Consider the following 24,173-nt stretch of genomic DNA (forward strand, 5'->3'; position numbering starts at 1 on the left):
TTTCCATAATATAGCCCTCGAGTACATCGCCCTTGTATAGACCCTCTATATACTCCTTCCACCTTTATCTGAGCTCTTGGTATTCATACAGGTGGTTCTCTTTTCTCCAAAAGTTCCTTTAATTTTCCTGCATGCGTTATCTATCTTACCCCTAGTGATATATGCTTCTACATCATAAGCGAGTGACTGTGTGAGATCGCTCTCGAAGTTTTTATATATTTTTAGGTTTCAGATACATATTTTAACGGTTTTTGTGATAATATTTACTATATAAGTGACTTATTAGTGGTTTCTTCATTCACCTCTGCCTTTCTTGTGTTGTGACCTGATATTTGTGAGTGTTTCGTATCGAGCAACGTAACCTCTTACCTGTGTTTACATTCCGCGCTGACCAGTTGCAGCTGTAGCGGCGCATCGAAAGCTAAGTACTAATTAATTGTTTGTGTATAGTGGTTATTTAGGAACTTTAGTAGTCTTCAACCGGTGTTTTTTGTGTTTTCTGGTGAAATAATTTCAGAAGAACCTTTTGGGAACTGTTTTCAGCTTCGTTACTGTGTCATTAGACGTTTGATTCTCTTTCTGTATTAGTCTTTTGTTATATTCACATTTGTTGTTTATTAATACTGTTAATAATAGTAGTTACTTCCCTTGTAGAGTAAATTTGTGATTATTGTAGTCAGGTTTTTAACATCTTATTGTAGTAGCGGAACACAGAAAAAGTAAAATTTTACCATGAGTGAGAAGTGTGGACTTTGCCGTAGGTTCGTGAGTAGTGAATTGCGGTGTGAGACTTGTTCGAAGTATTTTCACTGGGGGGGGGGGGGGGGGGAATGCAGTGGGGAAGCCAGTGGGCATTCTGGTGAGATCCTCTCCTGGAACTGCAGGTTATGTAGCAAGAGTAAGTTGATAGAGGAGCAGGAGCGTAAGATCTGTGCCCTTCAGGTGCAGTTGAAAAACGCACAGGAGGAGCTAGATAGGATGAGGAGGGAGGAGGGAGAAGGGGTTGGGGAATGGGAGCTGGCTGTTGGCAAGAGATCTGCTAGGAGAAGAAGATTTTCAGATAGTTTTACTATTGGTGTTTACAACAGATATGACCAACTGTCAGAGTCTAGTGGAGAGGAATCTCTAATAGCTGTAGATGTAGGAAGTATGCAGCAGACCTCAGTAGTTACGGTGGCTAGAACAGTTGCAAAGTCGAAGAGGAAGAAGAAGGTTCTGCTGTTAGGTAGTTCTCATGGCAGAGGTGTAGGCCAGCAGTTGCAGGAAGTGCTGGGGAGTGAGTACCAGGTCACCAGCATTGTGAAGCCTAATGCAGGATTGGCTCAGGTGACTGTTAACATAGGGGGGTTATGTAGGGATTTTACTAAAGAGGATCAGGTAGTGGTTGTGAGTGGGGCTGGTAATAGTATTGATAGGGATGGGGAGTATGACATAGATGGTGACCTGGAAAAGATAGCCACTCAGACTGGCAACACGAATGTGCATTTCGTGGAACTGTTTCAGCGTCACGATCGGCCTCATCTTAATACAGCCGCCAGTCGTAATAACATGAAACTTGGGGGTGCGCTGATGACAGAAAGCATGGGTCACATTTCAGTGGTGTCGGTGGAGTCTATCAGTAGGACGGGTTTCACTAGACATGGCCTGCACCTCAACAGGTATGGGAAGGGGAGCTTGGCAAAGCTTATAGGTGACAGCATAGGTGGGGTTGATGGGATCACTCATGGGAAAATTCCTGCAGTAGTGGGTGTTACAGCTGCACCTTTTTTAGATTGAAGTCAGCTGATAGGTATTCCTGCTTAAGGGAAGTCTCTCTAACAAAGGAACCACTTTTGACAAAGCTTAGGTATCCGAGTAATGAGGGACTTAGTATATTTCATCAAAATATACAAGGTATTAGAGATAAAGTTAGTGAACTGCTTATAGATTTTGACTCTGAAATTATTGGTATATCTGAACACTTCTTAAATAAGGAGATAATTCAGAGGCTTCCTTTACCAGGATACAGGTTGGCTGGCAGCTTTTCGAGGAGCTCTTTGCGGTGTGGGGGAGTAGCCATGTATGTGAAAAACGGCATCCCATTTGAGTCAATTGATTTTTCAAAGTACTGCACTGAAAAGGTGTTTGAATGTTGTGCAGGTGTGGTTAAATTTAATGGAGCTAAACTTCTAACTGTTGTTATTTATAGATCCCCAGACTCCGGTTTCGCAACATTTTTGCTAAAGCTGGAGGAGGTTCTTGGTTCACTTTATAGGAAATACAAAAAGTTAGTTATATGTGGTGACTTCAATACTAATTGTATAAGTGATTGTGCATAGAAGAGGATGCTGGTAGACCTCCTTAATTCATATAATCTTATGCAAACCGTATTCTTTCCAACGAGAGTGCAAGGGAACAGTAGAACAACCATAGACAACATTTTTGTTCATTCCTCATTACTAGAAGGGCATTCTGTTAGCAAAAAGGTGAATGGCCTTTCAGATCATGATGCACAAATTTTAACTCTAAAAGATTTTTGTGCTGCAACACGTGTTAAATATAGTCATCAGCTGTTTAGGAAAGCTGATCCAGTTGCTGTAGAGACCTTTGTAAACCTTATCAAGGAACAAGAGTGGCAAGATGTTTATAGCGCTGATACAGTAGACGATAAATATAATGCTTTTCTCAAGACTTTTCTCGTGCTCTTTGAAAGTTGCTTTCCTTTAGAACGTTCAAAACAGGGTACTAGCACAAACAGGCAGCCTGGGTGGCTGACTAGAGGGATAAGAATATCTTGTAGAACAAAGTGGCAATTATATCAAAACGTTAGAAACAGTCAAAATCTAAATGCAGCAGCCCATTACAAACAGTATTGTAAGGTGCTTAAAATGTTATTAGGAAGGCAAAAAGTATGTGGTATGTAGACAGAATAGCTAAGTCTCAGGATAAAATTAAAACCATATGGTCAGTCGTAAAGGAAGTGGCTGGTCTGCAGAGACAGGTTGAGGATATAGAAATCAGTGCGTAGTGGGAATGCCCGTGTTACTGATAAGTCGCATATATGTACAGTATTTAATAATCACTTTCTGAATATAGCAGGTGAACTACATAGAAACCTAGTCCCAACAGGGAATCATATAGCGCTCTTAGAAAAAAGTGTTCCGAGACTGTTACCTGAAATGCTCCTCCATGATACTGACAAGAGGGAGATTGAGTTAATAATTAAATCACTAAAGACCAAGAACTCTCATGGATATGACGGGGTATCTAGCAGAATACTGAAGTATTGTTCTATGTATGTTAGCCCAGTAATTAGCCATATCTGTAACTTTTCCTTTAGGAGTGGTCGGTTTCCTGACCGATTAAAGTACTCGGTAGTGAAGCCACTTTATAAAAAGGGAGATAGGGATAATGTTGACAATTATAGACCTATTTCTATGCCATCGGTGTTTGCTAAAGTTATCGAGAAGGTTGTATATACAAGGTTACTGGAGCATTTAAATTCACATAATTTGCTGTCAAATGTTCAGTTTGGTTTTAGAAATGGTTTAACAACTGAAAATGCTATATTATCTTTTCTCTGTGAGGTTTTGGACGGATTAAATAAAAGATTGCGAACGCTAGGTGTTTTCTTTGATTTAACGAAGGCTTTTGACTGTGTTGACCACAAAATATTACTGCAGAAGTTGGACCATTATGGAGTAAGGGGAGTAGCTTACAATTGGTTCGCCTCTTACTTTAAGAACAGAAAGCAGAAGGTAATTATTCGCAATATTGAGAGTGGTAGTGATGTTCAGTCCCAATGGGGCACTGTTAAGTGGGGCGTTCCCCAAGGATCGGTGCTGGGGCCATTGCTGTTTCTTTTTTATATAAATGATATGCCTTCTAGTATTACAGGTGACTCATAAATATTTCTGTTTGCTGATGACACCAGCTTGGTAGTGAAGGAACTTGTGTGTAATATTGAAACAGTATCAAATAATGTAGTTAATGAAATAAGTACGTGGCTTGTGGAAAATAATTTGATGCTAAATCACAGTAAGACTCAGTTTTTACAGTTTCTAACTCACAATTCAACAAGAACCGATATTTTGATCATACAGATGGGCATATTATAAGCGAGACGGAACAGTTCAAGTTCCTAGGCGTTCGGATAGATAGTAAGCTGTTGTGGAAAGCCCATGTCCAGGATCTTGTTCAGAAACTAAATGCTCCTTTATTTACCATTAGAACAGTATCTGAAATAAGTGACATTTCAACACGAAAATTAGTCTACTTCGCATATTTTCATACGGTTATGTCGTATGGTATTATTTTTTGGGGTAATTCTTCTGATTCAAAAAGGGTATTTTTGGTTCAAAAACGGGCTGTTCGAGCTATATGTGGTGTAAGTTCGAGAACCTCTTGTCGACCCCTATTCAATAGTCTGGGAATTCTGACATTGCCCTCACAGTATATATTTTCTTTTATGTCGTTTGTTGTTAGCAATATTAGCCTATTCCCAAGAGTTAGCAGCTTTCACTCAGTTAATACTAGGCAGAAATCCAATCTGCATGTGGAATGCACTTCCTTGACTCTTGTGCAGAAAGGAGTGCAGTATTCTGCTGTATCCATTTTCAATAAGCTACCACAAGAACTCAAAAATCTTAGCAGTAGCCCAAACTCTTGAAGTCTAAACTGAAGAGTTTCCTCATGGCTCACTCCTTCTACTCAGTCGAGGAGCTCCTGGAAGAGCTAAAAAATTAAGCAAATTCCAGTGTTACATTGTTGATTTTCTTTATTTAAACTTACGACTTGTCACCTGAATATGTTTTTTTATATTTCATTTTATCTGTTTCTAATATCGTGTTATAATTTCATGTATTGACTCGTTCCATGACCATGGAGACTTCTCCTTAATTTGGTCCCACGGAACAATAAATTAATAAATAAATCCTTACATATGTCCTCTAGCCATCCCTGCTTAGCCATTTTGCACTTCCTGTCGAACTCATTTTTGAGAGGTTTGTATTCCTTTTGGCCTCCTTCAAATGCACTATATTACGTATAAAATACACACACACACACACACACACACACACACACACACACACACACACACACACACACAGAGAGAGAGAGAGAGAGAGAGAGAGAGAGAGAGAGAGAGATATGGAGGGGGGGGGGGTGCTGATTACTAGAGATTACAGTACGTGATGTATTACATACAGAGATGCATGTGTGTACACGCCATTGAAGTATATGCATATTTGATCTTGGAGTCATTTTAATATTACCCCAGAGCTATGTATGTGTAGGTAAATAATGCATAGCTTTGATTTTGACCGCACTTTAATATTAAGCCACAGAAATAGCGAATATCTTCGACTTTAAACTAAAGGTTACATAATTTTTTATTGTATATCTGGCGTATCATTTTAATACTGCGCACCCAATTGGTCTTTTGCCACATCTCTGATTTTTTTGATTGGCTGGACCAAGGAGGGAGAGAGGGGGGAGGGGGTATGACTTGATGTGTACGTCAGACATAATGTAATTTGACACCATTTTTACACATTATTTTAACACTACACACCGACTGGTTGGGTTTTTAAATTTACCACCAACACTATTTGGTTATTTCCACAGTCTTGGATATTTAATAACGCATTGTAATTGGATAGCGATAAAAAGAGTGGAAATGGAGGGGGAGCGGGTTTTTAATTCCCCATTAATGTATGTGGGCTATTTTTTGACACTACCCCCTGATTATTTGGAGATAGAGGGGATGGGCATAGTGTATAAAGCACTTTGCTTGTTTCCATCACCCTGGACTTTTTCATTACAGTTTCCTTTTAATACTGCACTATGATTGCTTGGTAATAGGGAGGAGGGGAGGGAAAGGGAAGATGGTTTTTAATCCCCCACTAGCACACTTTGGCGATTTTCTAATACTACGCTCTGACATTGGAAAGAAATAAGCGATAGGGTATAACTATCGGCCTATTTCCATCACCTCGGATTTTCAGTACTGCGCTATGTCTGGCTGGAGATGGGGGAATGGAAGGGGAGAGAGTCTTTAAATTTCCCATTTATCAACTGTGCTATTCCCTCATCTTGAACTATTTTAAATGCGCTATGATTGGCTGGAGATAAGGAGTAATGCACTATGAGTTGTCGGAGGTAGAAGGGACGATATGTGTTTTAATTTTCCACTTAAAAAAAAGGGGGGGCTATTTCCACCATCTTGGATTTTTAATACTGTTCTATGATCGGCTGGAGAAAGAAAGGGTTTTTAATTTCCAACCACACTAGTCAATAAATTTAAACCTTTTTCTGTATCTGGTTTGTAAGTGGGTGTATTTACCCAATTTTTGGTGCTGAATTGACTGGTAAAATGAGGTTTTCTCTATCGCGTCACATTTCCTAGAAACACAACAGAATCAAAAGAAGAATTCACGCAAATTGAGAGAAATAAAACAAACAAGAAATACATATTCAGAGCTTTAGGACTCAACATATTTTCAACTTTAATCTCCTTAAGCATTCGGAAATAGTCACAACGACGTAGTTCTATTGTTTTCCATTTTATCACTCTCCCTAACAAAACCCAGCAGTAGCCACCCGTCATCGAAGGGTTCCAGTGATCATGGTAACGGTGTTGCACCATACAGATGTCTTGGTGAAGGCATTCAACCTACTCATCGCTTGCGGCTCCCAAGTTTTCTTGAAAGAAATCAGGGTGAGAAAGTAAAACGTGAATTTTGGGCGACATTTTTCGGCCCTATGTTCCGTAGCTGCCTAAGAGATCACTCACAATGGAAACATAATTATAATCTCTTTTATTGCCCAAAAAGGCAATTGCTTTGAAAGAGGACCAAGCAGCTAATTCGATATTTGTGAGTTTGGTACCAAAGGTTGCAAATGCACTGAAGATACATTTGAAAACTTATGTTACGTTTTGTAGTTTTGCTAGAGTGCCCTCCAATGCTTGTGAGGCGGAAGGAACGACCAGAAAAATGGTCTTTAGGCACATACTATATCGCTGGAGCGGCGAATAGCATGTCTCAGCGTTTTACTTTCAACCATTCGGTTAAAGTGGTAGTACAGGAAATGCAGGCAATATAAGGTGCAACATTTTTGTCTAGATCACCAATCAGGATGATCAAAATACAGTTTACATGCCTTCTTAACTCAATCACTGATAGGTTTTTGTTTGAGGTATTCTTGTAAATTTCCCCCACACATAGCAAAAGGTTTCGGAGTGGGTCGAGAACAACGAGTTTGCCAGTTTTAAACATCACAACGTTCCACTATATCTCACAAGAAACACTCAATCAGGTAACAAAAACCAGCAAAACACTGGTGGGCCGAGATAAGCATGATGAGAATTGCACCATGCAAGTTTCAACATGCATTAAGTCATAAACACTCTTTCGCTCTACGGATTATCTTGACACGAGGTGAGTAAAGTTTAGAATGTTTATCACCCCTCCATCTAATGACGATGACCCCTGTACCAAACCAGCAAAAATTAAAACATCATACACCTGAAGAAGAGATCAGTAAAGACCGAAATACGGTAAATAAACAATGAAAAACCGTTACAAACTCAAAAATCTTACGCGCTAGAACATTTTTAAAGATAGATTCGGATTCTACACACCAAAATACATACTCATTGATATACATGGTGTACATAGAGTCCGGGAACACTTTCAGTTATTTATTGCACAAGAACTAAACATTGTACAGATGTCCTACATATTGCATTTTGAAGAGGAACTCTGAAAGTTTTTTTTTTTTTTTTTTTTTTTTTTTTTACAAACATTCTATATGCGAACCCGGCAGACGTCAGTACGGTAATCGAATTCTTGCCATATTCGTCCCAGCATGGCATCGTCGACTGTGGCAGTCGCTTCCCGTATTCTCTCCCGGAGCTCTTTTACATCACGTGGTAGAGGCAGTACATACTACAGATCTTTAATGTGTCCCCACATAAAAAAGACACACGGAGTGAGATCTGGTGATCGGGGAGGCCATTTCATGACACAGCGGCCCCCTTCAGTAGCACGGCCGATCCATCGATACGGCAGCTCCGTGTTCAGGTACCCACGAACTTCACGATGTAAATGGGGTGAAGCCCCAACCTGCTGAAAGATGAACGGTTAGTCTAATTGCATTTGAGGTATCAGCCATTGCTGCAACATGTCCAAGTAGGAATATCCAGTGACCGTGCTCTCGGCGAAGAAGAATGGCCCGTATAGTTTTCGACGTGACAAGGCACAAAAAATTTACCTTTGGGGAATCACGCTCAAATTCAATGCATTCGTGTGGATGCTTTGTACCCCTCATTCGACAATTATGCCTGTTCACTTTCCCATTAGTGTGAAAAGTGGCTTCGGGCTTCGTCGCTAAAAAAATTAAGCGATCAACAATGCCATCCCCATCCTCATTCAATTGTTGCAACTGCGAAAAAAACTCAAAACGCTTGTCTTTGAGCTTCTGCACTAGTTCCAATTTGAATGGTTTCATAGACAGCTTCTGTCGCAGGACTTTCCACAGTGTCACTGGAGCCATTTCGAGTTCACGGGATGCACGACGCACCGATTTCTTTAGACTCCTTATAAATGTCTCTCGTACGCGCTCCACATTCACTTCACTCACACTGTGACGTCCGCTTCTCTTTTCCGGGCACAAGCAACCCATTGTAACGAATTTGTTGTGCCAGTGGTAAATGCCTTCCTTGTTGGTGACTTCTTATCGTACTTGGTTCTAAACATCCGTTGAACAGCTGTAGCACACTTGTTTTTGTCGAACCCCAACACACAGAAAGCTCGCTCCGCACTGAACTCGCCGTGTTTGCGATTAGCGCTGACTATCGGCAAATTACCAAACTATGATGTGGAGGTATACATGAAAAAAAACTTTCAGAGTTTCTCTTCAAAATGACATATGTATGCTATCTGTACAATGTTTGGTTCTTGTGCAATAAATAATTGGAAGTGTTCTGGGACTTTATGTACACCCTGTATTATATCCCAGTTACAAAAAGGCTGTTGAGTAGTGGTATTGAGTAATTGATGATGTCGTGAGTTCAGCGCCGTCAATGACGTCATGTACGACCTTCATGAACATGTGATGACCTCGAATCGTCAATGACCACGTTCAAAGTTAAATTACAGCAGAATGCCCAGGTGGGAGGACTGCACCAATTCTAGCTGTGCTCGATAGTTGGTTGACATACTACTCACAGTCACTGTGCTAAATGGACTGGTGGTAGCACTTTGGAACTCATTTTCTGCGATTTTTTACTACCATCCTCCGCGGATTTTCGATGGTCCCTGTCTGTCATATGTTTGTTCCTCCACGTCTCCATTTCACAGTCCCATCACGAACAGTCGTCTTGGATAGCTTTAGAAGGGTTGAAAAGTCCCTCAAGGATGTGTGAAATCCAGCTACTAGCCCTCACTGAGCTCTCCTGAACGACTCATTTTGCGACAACACAATACTTTCCGCCTCCTATTACAATGACAAGGCTGCCTCCAGTGACGTATAGTGGTCAATTCCACATTACATAGGGGTGTCCGGATACTTTTGATAAACTAGTGTACGTATCAGCAGAGTACAGTGAGTGAAGGTAAAAGACACAAAGTTCGATGGATGCTGAGTTTTTAACGCAGACGTATCGTTCTTGAACGCGTCATCAGCCAGTACTACAGATACAGAGCGCCATGTACAGCTCATCCTTACTATGTGGTATCCAAGTAACCGTCACATAGGAGAAGCGAAAGCAAACAGAAAATCACGGATCTCTTTTGCTTTGTTTTTGAGTCGTACATCAGCTGGATAAAAATATGGAAACACCACAAGAAATGTGTGCATGAACATAAATGAGGATGCTAGGCAAGCCTGCAGCTGGCGCTGTTGTATCTGACCACGAACGGCACCTATGCAATGTTCTCAATATGTTGCAAGCGTCAGTCGTGGTCAGAACAGTGTTCTGAGTAGTTGTGAGTGCATTATGTGAGAGTTAAGCGAATTAGAACGTGGGCAAATTGTTGGTAACCACTGTAGCTGAAGCTTTGTTGTTTCAAGAGGCACCCTGTCGAAGATTTACAACACAACAGGACACGCTAGAAAACGCCATCCACTAAGTCACAACGCGGACGAAAATGTGTATCGAGTGAGCGTGATGGACCGTCACTGAAAAGGACGACAGCTAAAAAAAGTCATTGCAAAGCTGAATGTTGCACCCGCGATCCTTGTCAGTATCAAAACAACACCAAAGGAGCTTCAGAAGCAGAGAATTACAGGGCGTGCTGGAATTTCAAAACATCAGTGATGCAAATCCCCGTAACAGGAAAAAGTGGCGTCATATCGTAAAATCTAGACTATGGAGGAATGGAAGAAAGTCATTTAGCCGGATGAGTCTTATTTCACACCGTTTACAACTTCTGGTCGGGTTTACGTCTGGCGTATGCCGTCCCAACTCCTACTACGCAGACAACGTTTCTGCTAGTTTTCGTATGGGCTCTGATAACCTCCTCGCTGAGCGCCACTAACCTACAAGCCACCACCACCATGACGCAGACTGCTTGCTGCCAATAGTGAAACATGATGAAGCTTCGGTGATTATTTGGGAAGCCCTATCGTGGCATTCCATGGGTCCTATGGTTACTCTGCAAGGTCGTTCAAATGGCTCTGAGCACTATGGGACTTAACAGCTATGGTCATCAGTCCCCTAGAACTTAGAACTACTTAAACCTAACTAACCTAAGGACATCACACAACACCCAGTCATCACGAGGCAGAGAAAATTCCTGACCCCGCCGGGAATCGAACCCCGGAACCCGGGCGTGGGAAGCGAGAACGCTACCGCACGACCACGAGCTGCGGACCTGCAAGGTCGCATTACTGCCAAGGATTATGTGACAATTTTGGCCGATCAGGTCCATCCCAGGGTACAATAGTTGTTTCCCACTGGTGATGCTGTGTTGCAAGACGACAGAGCTCCTGTTCATATCTGATTTTGTGAGCATGAGGATGAGTTGTCGCATCTTCCCTGGCCACCACTGTCACCAGATCTAAATAATATTGAGCCTTTGTGGTCTACTTTGGAGAAAAGTGTGCGCGACCGCTATCCACCTCCATCAGCGTTACCTCAACTTGCCATTATTTTGCAAGAAGAATGGTATAAGACTCCCTTGAGAACCACACAGGATCTAATTTATCCATTCCGAGACGACAGGAAGCTGTTTCGAATTCCAACGGTTTTCCTGCACCGTTTTAGATATGGCGATGTGTTGTGTTTTTGGAGTTTCCACACTGTTTTTCACCCCCTGTAGCTCTGTTGCAGCGGTGACAGAGTAGCTTATCATACTGTTTGCGTATACACTGATGTGAATTAAGCCGAACAACGACATCAGCCGCATTCGGACTATGAAATAAATACAAAGACGACAGGTGAAACTTTGTGCTGGACTGGCACTCGATCCCGGATTTTCCGCTTAACGTGAGCGGTCGCCTTAACCGCTTCGGCTATCTTGGCACGCTTCCCATCCGACCCAAATTCCCATCGTAGTGTCCCGTTCATTCTCCTCCTTCTGGCAGCTTATCCTGATTCCCACAGGTGTTCGGACGTAACGTGCATCACCACTGAAATCATTATAGGAAGTGTCGCGCTCATAGACATGAAGATACACACACACACACACACACACACACACACACACACACACACATATATATATATATATATATATATATATATATATATATATATATATATATATATAGGGTGGTCCATTGATAGTGACCAGGCCAAATATCTCACGAAATAAGCATCAAACGAAAAAACTACAAAGAACGAAAGTTGTCTAGCGTGAAGGGGGAAACCAGTTGGCGCAATGGTTGGCCCGCTAGATGGCGCTGCCATAGGTCAAAAGGATATCAACTGCGTTTTTTAAAATAGGAACCTCCATTTTTATTACATATTCGTGTAGTACGTAAAGAAATATGAATGTTTTAGTTGGACCACTTTTTTCGCTTTGTGATAGATTCCGCCGTGATAGTCACAAACATATGGCTCACAATTTTAGACGAACAGTTGGTAACGGGTAGGTTTTTTAAATTAAAATACAGAACGTAGCCACGTTTGAAAATTTTATTTTGGTTGTTCCAATGTGATACATGTACCTTTGTGAACTTATAATTTCTGAGAACGCATGCTGTTACCGCGTGATTACCTGTAAATACCACATCAATGCAATAAATGCTCCAAATGATGTCCGTCAACCTCAATGCATTTGGCAATACCTGTAACGACATTCCTCTCAACAGCGAGTAGTTCGCCTTTCGTAATGTTCGTACATGCATTGACAATGCGCTGACGCATGTTGTCAGTCGTTGTCTGTGGATCACGACAGCAAATATCCTTCAACTTTCCCCACAGAAAGAAATCCAGGGACGTCAGATCCGGTGAACGTGCGGGCCATGGTATGGTTCTTCGACGACCAATCCACCTGTCATGAAATATGCTATTCAGTACCGCTTCAACCGCACGCGAGCTATGTGCCGGACATCCATCATGTTGGAAGTATATCGCCATTGCGTCATGCAGTGAAACATCTTGTAGTAACATCGGTAGAACATTACGTAGGAAAATCAGCACACAATGCACCATTTAGATTGCCATCGATAAAATTGGTTCCAATTATCCTTCCTCCCATAATGTCGCACCATACATTAACCCGCCAAGATCGCTGATGTTCCACTTGTCGCAGCCATCGTGGATTTTCCATTGCCCAATAGTGCATATTATGCCGGTTTACGTTGCCGCTGTTGGTGAATGACGCTTCGTCGCTAAATAGAACGCGTGCAAAAAATCTGTCATCGTCCCGTAATTTCTCTTGTGCCCAGTGGCAGAACTGTACACGACGTTCAAAGTTTTCGCCATGCAATTCCTGGTGCATAGAAATATGGTACGGGTGCAATCGATGTTGATGTAGCATTCTCAACACCGACGTTTTTGAGATTCCCGATTCTCGCGCAATTTGTCTGCTACTGATGTGCAGATTAGCCGCGGCAGCAGCTAAAACACCTACTTGGGCATCATCATTTGTTGCAGGTCGTGGTTGTCGTTTCACATGTGGCTGAACACTTCCTGTTTCCTTAAATAACGGAACTATCCGGCGAACGGTCCGGACACTTGGATGATGTCGTCCAGGATACCGAGCAGCATACATAGGACACGCCCGTTGGGCATTTTGATCACAATAGGCATACATCAACACGATATCGACCTTTTCCGCAGTTGGTAAACGGTCCATTTTAACACGGGTAATGTATCACGAAGCAAATACCGTCCGCACTGGCGGAATGTTACGAGATACCACGTACTTATACGTTTGTGACTATTACAGCGCCATCTATCACAAAGCGAAAAAAGTGGTCCAACTAAAACATTCATATTTCTTTACGTACTAAACGAATATGTAATAAAAATGAGGGTTCCTATTTAAAAAAAACGCAGTTGATATCCGTTTGACCTATGGCAGCGCCGGCCGAAGTGGCCGTGCGGTTAAAGGTGCTGCAGTCTGGAACCGCAAGACCGCTACGGTCGCAGGTTCGAATCCTGCCTCGGGCATGGATGTTTGTGATGTCCTTAGGTTAGTTAGGTTTAACTAGTTCTAAGTTCTAGGGGACTAATGACCTCAGCAGTTGAGTCCCATAGTGCTCAGAGCCATTTGAACCATTTTTTGAACCTATGGCAGCGCCATCTAGCGGGCCAACCATAGCGCCACCTGGTTTCCCCTTTCAAGCTAGACAACTTTCGTTCTTTGCAGTTTTTTCGTGATGCTTATTTCGTGAGATATCAATGGACCACCCTGTATATATATAAAACACATTGCATGCTGTACCACCATACAGCGAGACCTTCAGAGGTGGAGGTCCAGATTACTGTACACACCGGTACCTCTAATACCCAGTAGCTCGTCCTCTTGCATTGATGCATGTCTGTATTCGTCGTGGTATACTATCCACAAGTTCATCATGGCACTGTTGGTCCAGATTGTCCCACTCCTCAACGGCGATTCGGCGTAGATCCCTCAGAGTGATTGGTGGGTCACGTTGTCCATAAACAGCCCTTTTCAATCTGTCCCAGGCATGTTCGAGAGGGTTCATGTCTGGAGAACATGCTGGCCACTCTAGTAGAGCGATGTCGTTATCCTGCAAGAAGTCATTCACAAGATGTGCATGACGGGGGCGCAAATTGTCGTCCATGAAGACGAATGCCTCGGCAATATGCTACCGATATTGTTGCACTATCGGTCGGAGGATGGCATTCACGCATCGTACAGCCGTTACGGTGCCTTCCATGACCACCAGCGGCATACGTCGGCCCCACTTAATGCCACCCCAAAACAGCAGGGAACCTCCACCTTCCTGTACTCGCTGGACAGTGTGTCTAAGGCGTTCAGCTTGACCGGGTTGCCTCCAAACACGTCTCCGACGAGTGTCTGGTTGAAGGCATATGCGACACTCATAGGTAAAGAGAAGGTGATGTCAATCCTGAGTGGTCAACTCGGCATTTTGGTGGGTCCATCTGTCGAGCGCTGCATGGTGTCGTGGTTGCAAAGATGGACTTCGTCGTGGTCGTCGGGAGTGAAGTTGCGCGTCATGCAGCCTATTGCGCACCGTTTGAGTCGTAACACGACGTCCCGTGGCTGCACGAAAAGTATTATTCAACATGGTGGCGTTGCGTTCAGGGTTGCTCCAAGCCATAATTCGTAGGTAGCGGTAATCCACTGCAGTAGTAGCCCTTGGGCGGCCTCAGCGAGGCATGTCATCGACAGTTCCTGTCTCTCTATGTCTCCTCCATGTTCGAACAACAACGCTTAGGTTCACTCCGAGACTCCTGGACACTTCCCTTGTTGAGAGCCCTTCCTGGCACAAAGTAACAATGCGGACGCTATCGAACCGCGGTATTGACCGTCTAGGCATGGTTGAACTACAGACAACACGAGCCGTATACCTCCTTCCTGGCGGAATGACTGGAACTGATCGGCTGTCGGACCCCTTCCGTCTAATAGGCGCTGCTCTAGCATGATTGTTGACGTCTTTGGGCGGGTCTAGTGACATCTCTGAACAGTCAAAGGGACTGTGTCTGTGATAAAATATCCAAAGTCAACGTCTATCTTCAGGACTTCTGCGAACCGAGGCGATGCAAAACTTTTTTTCGTGGTGTCTATTCTGTCGGACATGTGTGTATATCTTCACATAAGCCGATGAAGTACAGAGATTTTTTTTAAAAATCGTCCGCTTTCACAAGGCTCTATCTTCTACATGTATGAAGATAGAAACGTGGACCGAACTGAAACTTACGCATGGAAACTTACGGTTACCTTGATACCTGTTTGAAGTTGGCGGTTCATGTGGTTGCCGGTAGCAGCTCCATGGAATTACCTCGCTCGTTTGCTCATTAATTCATTACCCAATGTGGTAACAGCACAGCAACAAAAGACGCATTCCATTCTCCGTTTCAGCAGGTATAGTTACAAGGCTGTGCGGCGTGATTTTCGTAGAGAATACGGTACTGCACGTCCTCAACAATGAGCACATATGCATTTCTCTCTGTTTTGCTCTCTTTTATCCGTTGGAGATCTCAGCACTTCTCCCCAGCCACATCCGCCACATCGCCACATTAATAATAACAAGCCGGCCGAAGTGGCCGTGCGGTTAAAGGCGCTGCATTCTGGAACCGCAAGACCGCTAAGGTCGCAGGTTCGAATCCTGCCTCGGGCATGGATGTTTGTGATGTCCTTAGGTTAGTTAGGTTTAACTAGTTCTAAGTTCTAGGGGACTAATGACCTCAGCAGTTGAGTCCCATAGTGCTCAGAGGGATTTGAACCATTTTTGAATAATAACAATGTATTCGTTGCTGATGACTCGCTATTCTTTCTGTCTTGCTTCACCTGTCGTTGCCAAGTCTTTCGTTTGTCTCTTATAGGAGCTGGTATTTTCACAACGTTACTACAAATCGTTTATCTGTTTATCGTTCTACTATTCAAGTTTCCTTTTTCTGATTGGCAATGATATTCGCAATAAAGTCGACTTTCATCTTCTAATGAACCAGATGATGGGATCAGAAAGTTACAACGGAATCACTGCAGCAATAATCAAAATCTTTATGCCTCTCTCTTCATTAAGGAGCCGATGATGGGTTAGCCCAAGTTCTTTGCTTACTGCATTAAATCTTTGGTGACAAGTATACCCTTATTTTTCAACAATAACCCTTCTTTTTATTTATTCACGTTAACATATCGTTGACTAACACGAAGTCCTTCAAACAGACACATGCACTGAACTATTTGGCCGGCCGCTGTGACCGAGCGGTTCTAGGCGCTTCAGTCCGGAACCGCACTGCTGCTACGGTCGCAGGTTCGAATCCTGCCTCGGGCATGGATGTGTGTGATGTCTTAGGTTAGTTAGGTTTAAGTAATTCTAAGTTCTAGGGGACTGATGACCTCAGATGTTAAGTCCCATAGTGCTTAGAGCCATTTGAAGCATTTTTTGAACTATTTGGCTACAAATTACTTTGTTTGATGATGAATTTATTATGTGCTAAGTTTTCAGAATGGTACTTCTATAGTCTTAGGAAGCCAGCAATTTTACTTACACCGAATAGTCCGTGAGACGTCTGACATCATTTCCAAGTGAGAAAAATGGGCAATCACTCTGGTTCGTAGCAGAAAATGTATCTCAGTTCTGCGGCTGTAGACTTAGATGACGAATCCTGTTGCAAGGTCTCTCTCTCCTTCTCATCTGTCTGCAGAAAAGAGAAATTTGTCAGACAAAGTAAAAAAATAAATATACAACTTAAAACGTAGACCATAAAATATGACGTAGTACACAACATCCACTAGACGCTGGGCTGCAGACATTTCCGCAATATTTTAATTATAGACATCAATAAAGGCATGTATTTATGTTGAGAAGTGTGGTTGTGGTCTCTAGATTTAACGCCACCGTCATTTATTGGTATGCGAAATCACTTAACCCAGTCGTATCAAGTGATTAACTATAGTCGCGTGACGTTGCTGTGGCATTTAAATCGCATGTCGAGCTCAGCACGCAAATGTGCTCTTCACTATACTAATGCATAGAGTTCAATTTATAGCTAACAGATGGCTCTTACATGTATTCTAAAACGAGAAACAGCCATGTGCGTTACGTGGTAACTACTAAACAACCAACATGGCGAAGAGAGTAGTTCTCGGTGTGATGAGAAGTGTTTACAGCATCTTGTTGATAGTGTTTCCAACAGTTATAATTAAGTAAAGGATCTGTCTTTCAATGCTTCTGATTCTGAAAAACCGCAAGGAGTAGTTCAGAGTGAATTTCGTTCGGAAAGTAGTGATAAAAAGTGACGAGAATGATGAGTGTGCACAGACCCGTTCGTAGTACGACGCAAACGAAGCAAAATGAAAGTGACTGGAAAAAAAATTGATAATAACCGTTACCTTCCCCTTCAATGTTTACAGTGGTTTTTTATGATTTGATGAATAAATATAAACCACAGCCAGCAACTGAACTACATATTTTTTATATATAATATATGTGGCCATTGTTAGGAGTGTGACGAGACCAAAGCCTACACGAGAAAACAATTGGATAAGAAACACAAGAAAATATTAAAAGATGACGAAAAGTGGTTTGAAGCTACATCGGATGAGATTTGGGCATATTTTGCATTAGTTATTCGGAGGTCACATGTGTGAAATCTTAGAATCCAGTTGTACTGGAGCAAAACTGGCGTTTGGAGACACCTAGTTTTTATGAATCAATGAGGAGAGAGAGAGGAGATAAAGCCTAAATGTGCCTTGAATATCAGAAGGGAATGATAGCTCTCTTTCCAATCATAGCTCTCTTTCCAATCATGTGACGCATACTGAACGGATACAGAAAGACTTTTTTTTTATCTTCTTGATCCGTGTCTTTTCAGCTCCTTCACCGTGTTCCACAAGGTCAGTGGAAAGAAAAAAACCTGCTACACCGACTTGAGGACGAACGTTGCAGAGTAGCTGCTAGAGAGTACATTGGTAGTAGAGTATTCTGTTCGCAGGCGATCACCTGCGAGTATCACCCCTATGAGACTTCACGCAAAAATATACGCTCATTTCTCGTTGCACGTACTACCCACTGAGGAGGTCTGTTGTGTGTACTCAGGAACAAAAAGAAGTGAAAGTGCGTGGCAGTGTAAAAAGTGTGGTGTTGCTCTACATTTAGAGGATAGCTTTGAGGTCAATCATACTAGGTAATACATATTAAATATGATTTCACAACAACGAGTAGGATATTTAAATACGATCTCATTGAGTTAACAGAACGTGTAGAGGGTCACTCGGATCCATTCCATTACTCGAAAGAGATGATGGACATATGTGCTTGCCAATCTGTTTACTGTTATTATATATCCGCGCGCTGAGCTAATTCACAACTTCAAATAATCTGCTGACACATATAAACGAGACACATTTTATTTAGTTCTATGCGTTCCGTGAACCGCGGTTTCCAATCGCTGTTAGACAAGAAATACATGTTTCAGCAATACAGCTGTAAATTATCACATCCTCGTCCCCAAAACGACAATGTTGTTTCTTAGTCTCGTAATGTAATAGCCCCTGTCCTTTGGCATGGTTTACCTTTCTTTAAATACTGAAATAGTAGCTTGAAGCGATCTATTGCCGTATATTGTAGTGAAGAGCGAGTGTTCTGCCGCAAAAAGATCTTTTATTTACCAATAAAAGGTTATCAGCTATACAGCCTGCTACACTAGTTGTAGTCTGTTATTAAGCATTGGCAAATGTCTCTGAGAAATTTCTTTTTACCTGAGGTTTTCCAACACTAACTGCTAGACGAACACGGGAGCCCAGAGGCCGTGTGTCTTGTCGCCATAAAAATGTTGCAAACTTTGTGACCTCCCTGGTGACTCGCTGTTTCACAATATCTCGAATCCCACGGCATGGAGGCTGCAGCCATTCTTCGTGGCTCATCTTCGGGCCGCGAGCAGGCGAGCACTTTCCCACCCTGCCGCCTTATCTGAAACCCTCGTCTCAATTAAGGACAGTAGCTTCCGCCTTCGCTGGCAGCGCACCTTCCTCCTTCACTGCACGGTTCGCTTGCTTTATGTACTCTCATTTCATATTTATTTCCCTTTCCAGCAGGTATCGCGTATTTTCCCCCCACAGGATAGACTCATTGTTTTTTTCCATTTAATACTATAATAATTTCGGGCCACAGTGCTGGACGTCCAAACTGTAAAATTATACAAGGATATCTTGCGTCTTAAACATACTTAGAAAGTCTGCGTAGAAACGAGCAACAGAAATTACTTCTTGAGCGGCTCGAGTCAAATCTTGAAATGTACATCGGGCAAGGCTGATATAAGGGGTAAACTGTAACTCCCCACAGTCGTATGTCTCCGACTGGCCTTCCTGACAGCCCCATTTCGTGCGTTTATTGCCTCATTTACGGAGGTTACAAGCTATCAACAACAAAAATATCAAAAATTTACTGTGTGTGTTCGTATGGTTAAAAGCTGTCACACTTGATAGAAATCGTTACGATTCGAACTCAATGCAGTGTGTATATACACACATGTATACAATTATTTTGTAAGTCATTAGAGAAGCTAACTTACGATCAGATGACTTTGAATGCTGCTTTGTTTGCGTCGACGAAAATACTACGAAACATATATTAATAACATGAGAGTAATTCGGGAACGAAATTTCATCCAAAATGGTATTTGCATTGAGCGTAAAGTATATTATGAAGGCCACAGTATTGAACCAGTAAGGAAAAAAAAAGTTCCAGCATTCAGTAACAGGCTCGAGCACCCAAATTTCTTTTATTTATAGTTCTTACGTGTATATTTGAATTCTCGTCCCCAATGACATCGATGTAGCATGGAACAAAGATAGGAGTGAATCGACGGTGGCCTTGTTAATAAAGTAGTCCTGGCATCTTAATGAGTTTACTATACAGGGTGTCCCATTTATCTTGACTACCCTAAATAACTGTTTGTCCAGATGCAAACCACAAAGTGCATCAAGCAAATGTTCTTTAGCCGTCAAGGGGACATCAATCAGCATGATTGCCCTCGTTGTTCAAATGGCTCTGAGCACTATGGGACTCAACTGCTGAGGTTATTAGTCCCCTAGAACTTAGAACTAGTTAAACCTAACTAACCTAAGGACATCCCAAACATCCATGCCCGAGGCAGGATTCGAACCTGCGACCGTAGCGGTCTTGCGGTTCCAGACTGCAGCGCCTTTAACCGCACGGCCACTTCGGCCGGCTGCCCTCGTTGTATCTTTGGTTTTTACAAAGATTTGAACAGCGGCATGACTCTTTTAAATGGAACGCTGTAGTTTTTATTTGGTAATTCATTGCCTCTCCTGAAGACCTAATCAAAAATGTATCACAGTGTAGCATTCACTGAAACACAACGTTATTAATTACATGACACAACATTGACGTTGACGCTCCCAGCGCTTAGTGCAGGTAGCGGTTAGTGCAGGTACTCGGGGTAATGGAACAAATCCACGTGCTGACGCTGACAGAGGACAAATGTAAACATAAGTAGAATGCACACCCGTCAGTCCGTCAACCATCGTCAGTTGAAGAGTTGTGTAAGTAGAATGTACACCAACGAAGAGAAGGTAGAAATGCTACTCATCTATGGGGAATGTAAGTTAGCAGAACAGTAATTGCAATTCTGTTTTCTTATGTACGGGTACATTTAGTACAGTAATTTAGTCCTTTTAAATACTGTTGTGTAGAGTAGGCATACAGTAAAGGATGTCCTTCCTACAAACTGCATCGACATAACATTTCTTTTATTGTTGTTGTTGTAGGCAGGCAAAATGCTACGCAGACAGCGGAACTGTACAGAGAGCGATATCCTGACAAGAACCCAACTTCCTGACGGATGTTTTCTCGTCTTGTTGCGACGCTTCAGGAAACGGGAAGTTTCAACCCACGACAACGCAATCGTCGTAGCACTCGCACAGACGAAGCTGCCGAAGTTTTTGTTCTCGCTTCCCTTGCTATGAATCCACATGTGAGCACACGACAGCTCGAACACGAGATTGACATTCCTAAAACCAGTGTAAAAATGGATCTGAGCACTATGGGAGTTAATATCTGAGGTCATCAGTCCCCTAGAACTTAGAATTACTTAAATCTAACTAACCTAAGGACATCACACACATCCATGCCAGTGGCAGGATTCGAACCTGCGACCGTGGCAGTCGCGTGGTTCTGGACTGAAGCGCCTAGAACTGCTCGGACAAAACGGCCGGCAAAACCAGTGTACATCGTATTCTTGCACGTTATCGGCAATCCAAACTTCTTCAATGTTCCTCCTCAAACAAAGGACAGGTAAATACAAGGAACATGCATTATTGGTCCAGCGACAACCCACGATGGCTCAGACAGGTGGAACATCAGAATCAATGGAGAGTTAACGTCTGGCGTGGAATGCTTGGTACTACAATTACTGGGCCTTATTTCATCACTGGTAGTCTAAACGGCACAGCGTATGCCAATTTCCTCAGATGAATTCTTCCTCCTCTTCTGGATGAAATGCTGCTAAGAGCCAGAATCCTTATGTTGTATTAACACGATGGATGTCCAGCACATAATGCCTTCGTGCACCTCGTGTTCTGAACCGAAGGTATCCTGCCAGATGGATTGGTCGAGGAGGAACAGTTACTTGGCCTGTTAGGTCTCCTGATTTAAATCCTCTAGACTTTTTCTTTGGGGATGCATTAAAGACGTCGTCTATCGCCATATTCCAGCAACTACAGAGGACATGCAGGAACGTATTGTGCTTGCTTGTAATTCTCTTCGGCAGGCAACACTGGAAGCAGTAAATAATTCTTTCATTCAACGAGTGCACCAGTGTATCGGTGTTCAGGGTCACCACTTTGAGCACCTTTGAATGTTCTACTCCTCGGCAATGGTACAGGAGAGCCAAAGTCAATTTTGTGTTATGTTTTTACTTGGTTTTCATTTGTTTTCTGACAACTCCAACAAGTGGACGAGTTTGTGATCATGGGCTCTAAGTAAATGTTGTGTTACGTGATTAATAACGTTGTGTTTCAGTGAATGGTACATTGTGGCACATTTTTGAATAGGTCTTAGGGAGAGGAAATGAATTACCGAATAAAAAATATAGGGTGCAATTTAAAAAAGTCATACCGCTTTTCATATCTTTGTAAAAAGCAAAGCTACAACGAAGGCAATCATTCTGATTGATATCCTCCTGACGGCTAAAGAACATTTGCTTGAAACATTTTGTAATTTGCATCTAGACAAATAGTTATTTAGGGTGGTCAAGATAAATGGGACACCCTGTCTATAAGAAAACTATGGAAACACTAAACTGGGGCAGTCGTACGAGGATTTGGACCTCGAACTTTCCGAATGCGTCCTAGAAATTGCAGCTCTACACTCTTGTCATCGCTTATTGCAATACACAAATGCAGATTAAAGAAAATATGCTAATTAGACAAAGTTCACATACTTCATTCAGCGACGCCGCTACAGAGTGTATAGTTTGCAGACTGAAGCTTATACTTGGGCTGAGTTGCTACAGTGCTGACAAAAACAGGCGAACAGTTTTTTTATTGACTCACGGCTAACATTTCGCAGATTGCTAAGTAACTACAAACATATGTAATGTTTCCTGCTCTAGGGACATCGAGTAATGCAGTGTTGCGTGATTTCTGTTAACTTATTTAACACTGATGCGAAACAGCACACCGGGGCCAACAAAAACCTTCACGTTAATGCATAAAACCTTCTGACTGCAAAAGAAGTTTAGACGGTGCGCCACATTTATGGCTGATTTTAAATGGTAAATGGTAAAAATGCTGAAAAATGCTGGCTGGAATGTCGAAAACAACAATTGATTTGTCATTGTATAAACAGTGAGAAAATAAAGAAAATTTCGTCGATTAAAAATCTGAACATATGAAACTTTTCCGTTATAGAGAGAGGAAAGTGAATCAGATCACCTTAAAAGAGATATTCGAAAGAAACAACAAAAACATGGTATTGAGAGTTTCCTTAAATGGTGGTGACAATGTGACGCGATATACAAATACGCGTCCCAGCTAGAGATGACTGTTACCGCCGAAACAACCGGTTTTCGGTTATATCGTTTTCTTTCCACGCCAATTTAACGTGGCTGTTAGAATCGCTCACAATAACCGGCTTCTAAAATAACCGATTTTCGGTTCCTTATTCCTGTTATTTCCTTTAATAAACGTAGAAATCGTACAAAGATTGAACAATTTTGACTCTCTCAGTTTCAAGATACATAGAATCAAAATATTAAGTTAAATAGGCAAATAAAAGAAAACTTAGCCCGTGCATCGTTCGCTGTTTCCTCGAAAAGTTGTAAGTGATTGTAAAACTTTGTCGTAAGTTTCTATGGAACCAAACTGCTGAGGTCATCGGTCCCTAGGCTTAAACACTACTTAATCGAACTTAAACTAACTTTCGGTAAGGACAACACACACACCCATGCCCGAGGGAGGACTCGAACCTCCGACGGGGGAATCCGCGCGAACCGTGACAAAGACGTCCCAGACCGCGTGGCTAAACGGTTGTATATTCCAAACAACACCAGTATTCTCCTATTGATTATAATTTTTTTAAACTCTGCTTAAAAATCATGTTGTACTTGGGGACCATACCACTATTTGAGCATTACGTATGGTAAGCGCTAATGGGTGAAAACCTTGGTTGGAGAACTCTGTTGTTCGTGTTAATTCGTCAATTTTTAAGGGCAACAAGCAGATAAAGCCATTATGCAGACATATGCAACAGATCAGCTACTTTCTATTTTTATTGTATGCTACGAATGAATCGTTTAGTTTTTAGCGTATTATTGTTACCATAATTCCATTTGACTTTTATTTATTCAAGAATTGGCAGACAAATCTTTAATCTTTTAAGGCAAATGAAGCTTTGTACATCACTGCTAAGTAGCTTCGTAAAAATATAGATTGGTGTCGTTCTGCCGTAGAACTGTTGCCAGAGGACGGCAGCGAGAGACATCCTTATAGACCAGGTGGGGGCAAATCTTGCACACTGCACGTACACGCACACCTTAAGCCGCCACACACGGCAACAGG

The 24,173-nt window shown here is 42.2% G+C and overlaps 1 protein-coding gene across 2 annotated transcripts in view; it reads right to left on the reverse strand.

Annotated features, from left to right (window-relative positions):
* The window catches only part of LOC124721435 (ATP-binding cassette sub-family G member 8), a 323,750-nt gene that overhangs the window by 147,609 nt on the left and 151,968 nt on the right, over window positions 1-24,173 (reverse strand). For both annotated transcript variants that reach the window (XM_047246412.1, XM_047246413.1), the window contains one exon: window positions 16,640-16,789. The gene's annotated coding sequence lies outside the window, so the exon portion shown is untranslated. The remainder of the gene's footprint in view (window positions 1-16,639; window positions 16,790-24,173) is intronic.

Source organism: Schistocerca piceifrons, chromosome X (genome assembly GCF_021461385.2).
Source record: "Schistocerca piceifrons isolate TAMUIC-IGC-003096 chromosome X, iqSchPice1.1, whole genome shotgun sequence".
Taxonomy (NCBI): domain Eukaryota; kingdom Metazoa; phylum Arthropoda; class Insecta; order Orthoptera; family Acrididae; genus Schistocerca; species Schistocerca piceifrons.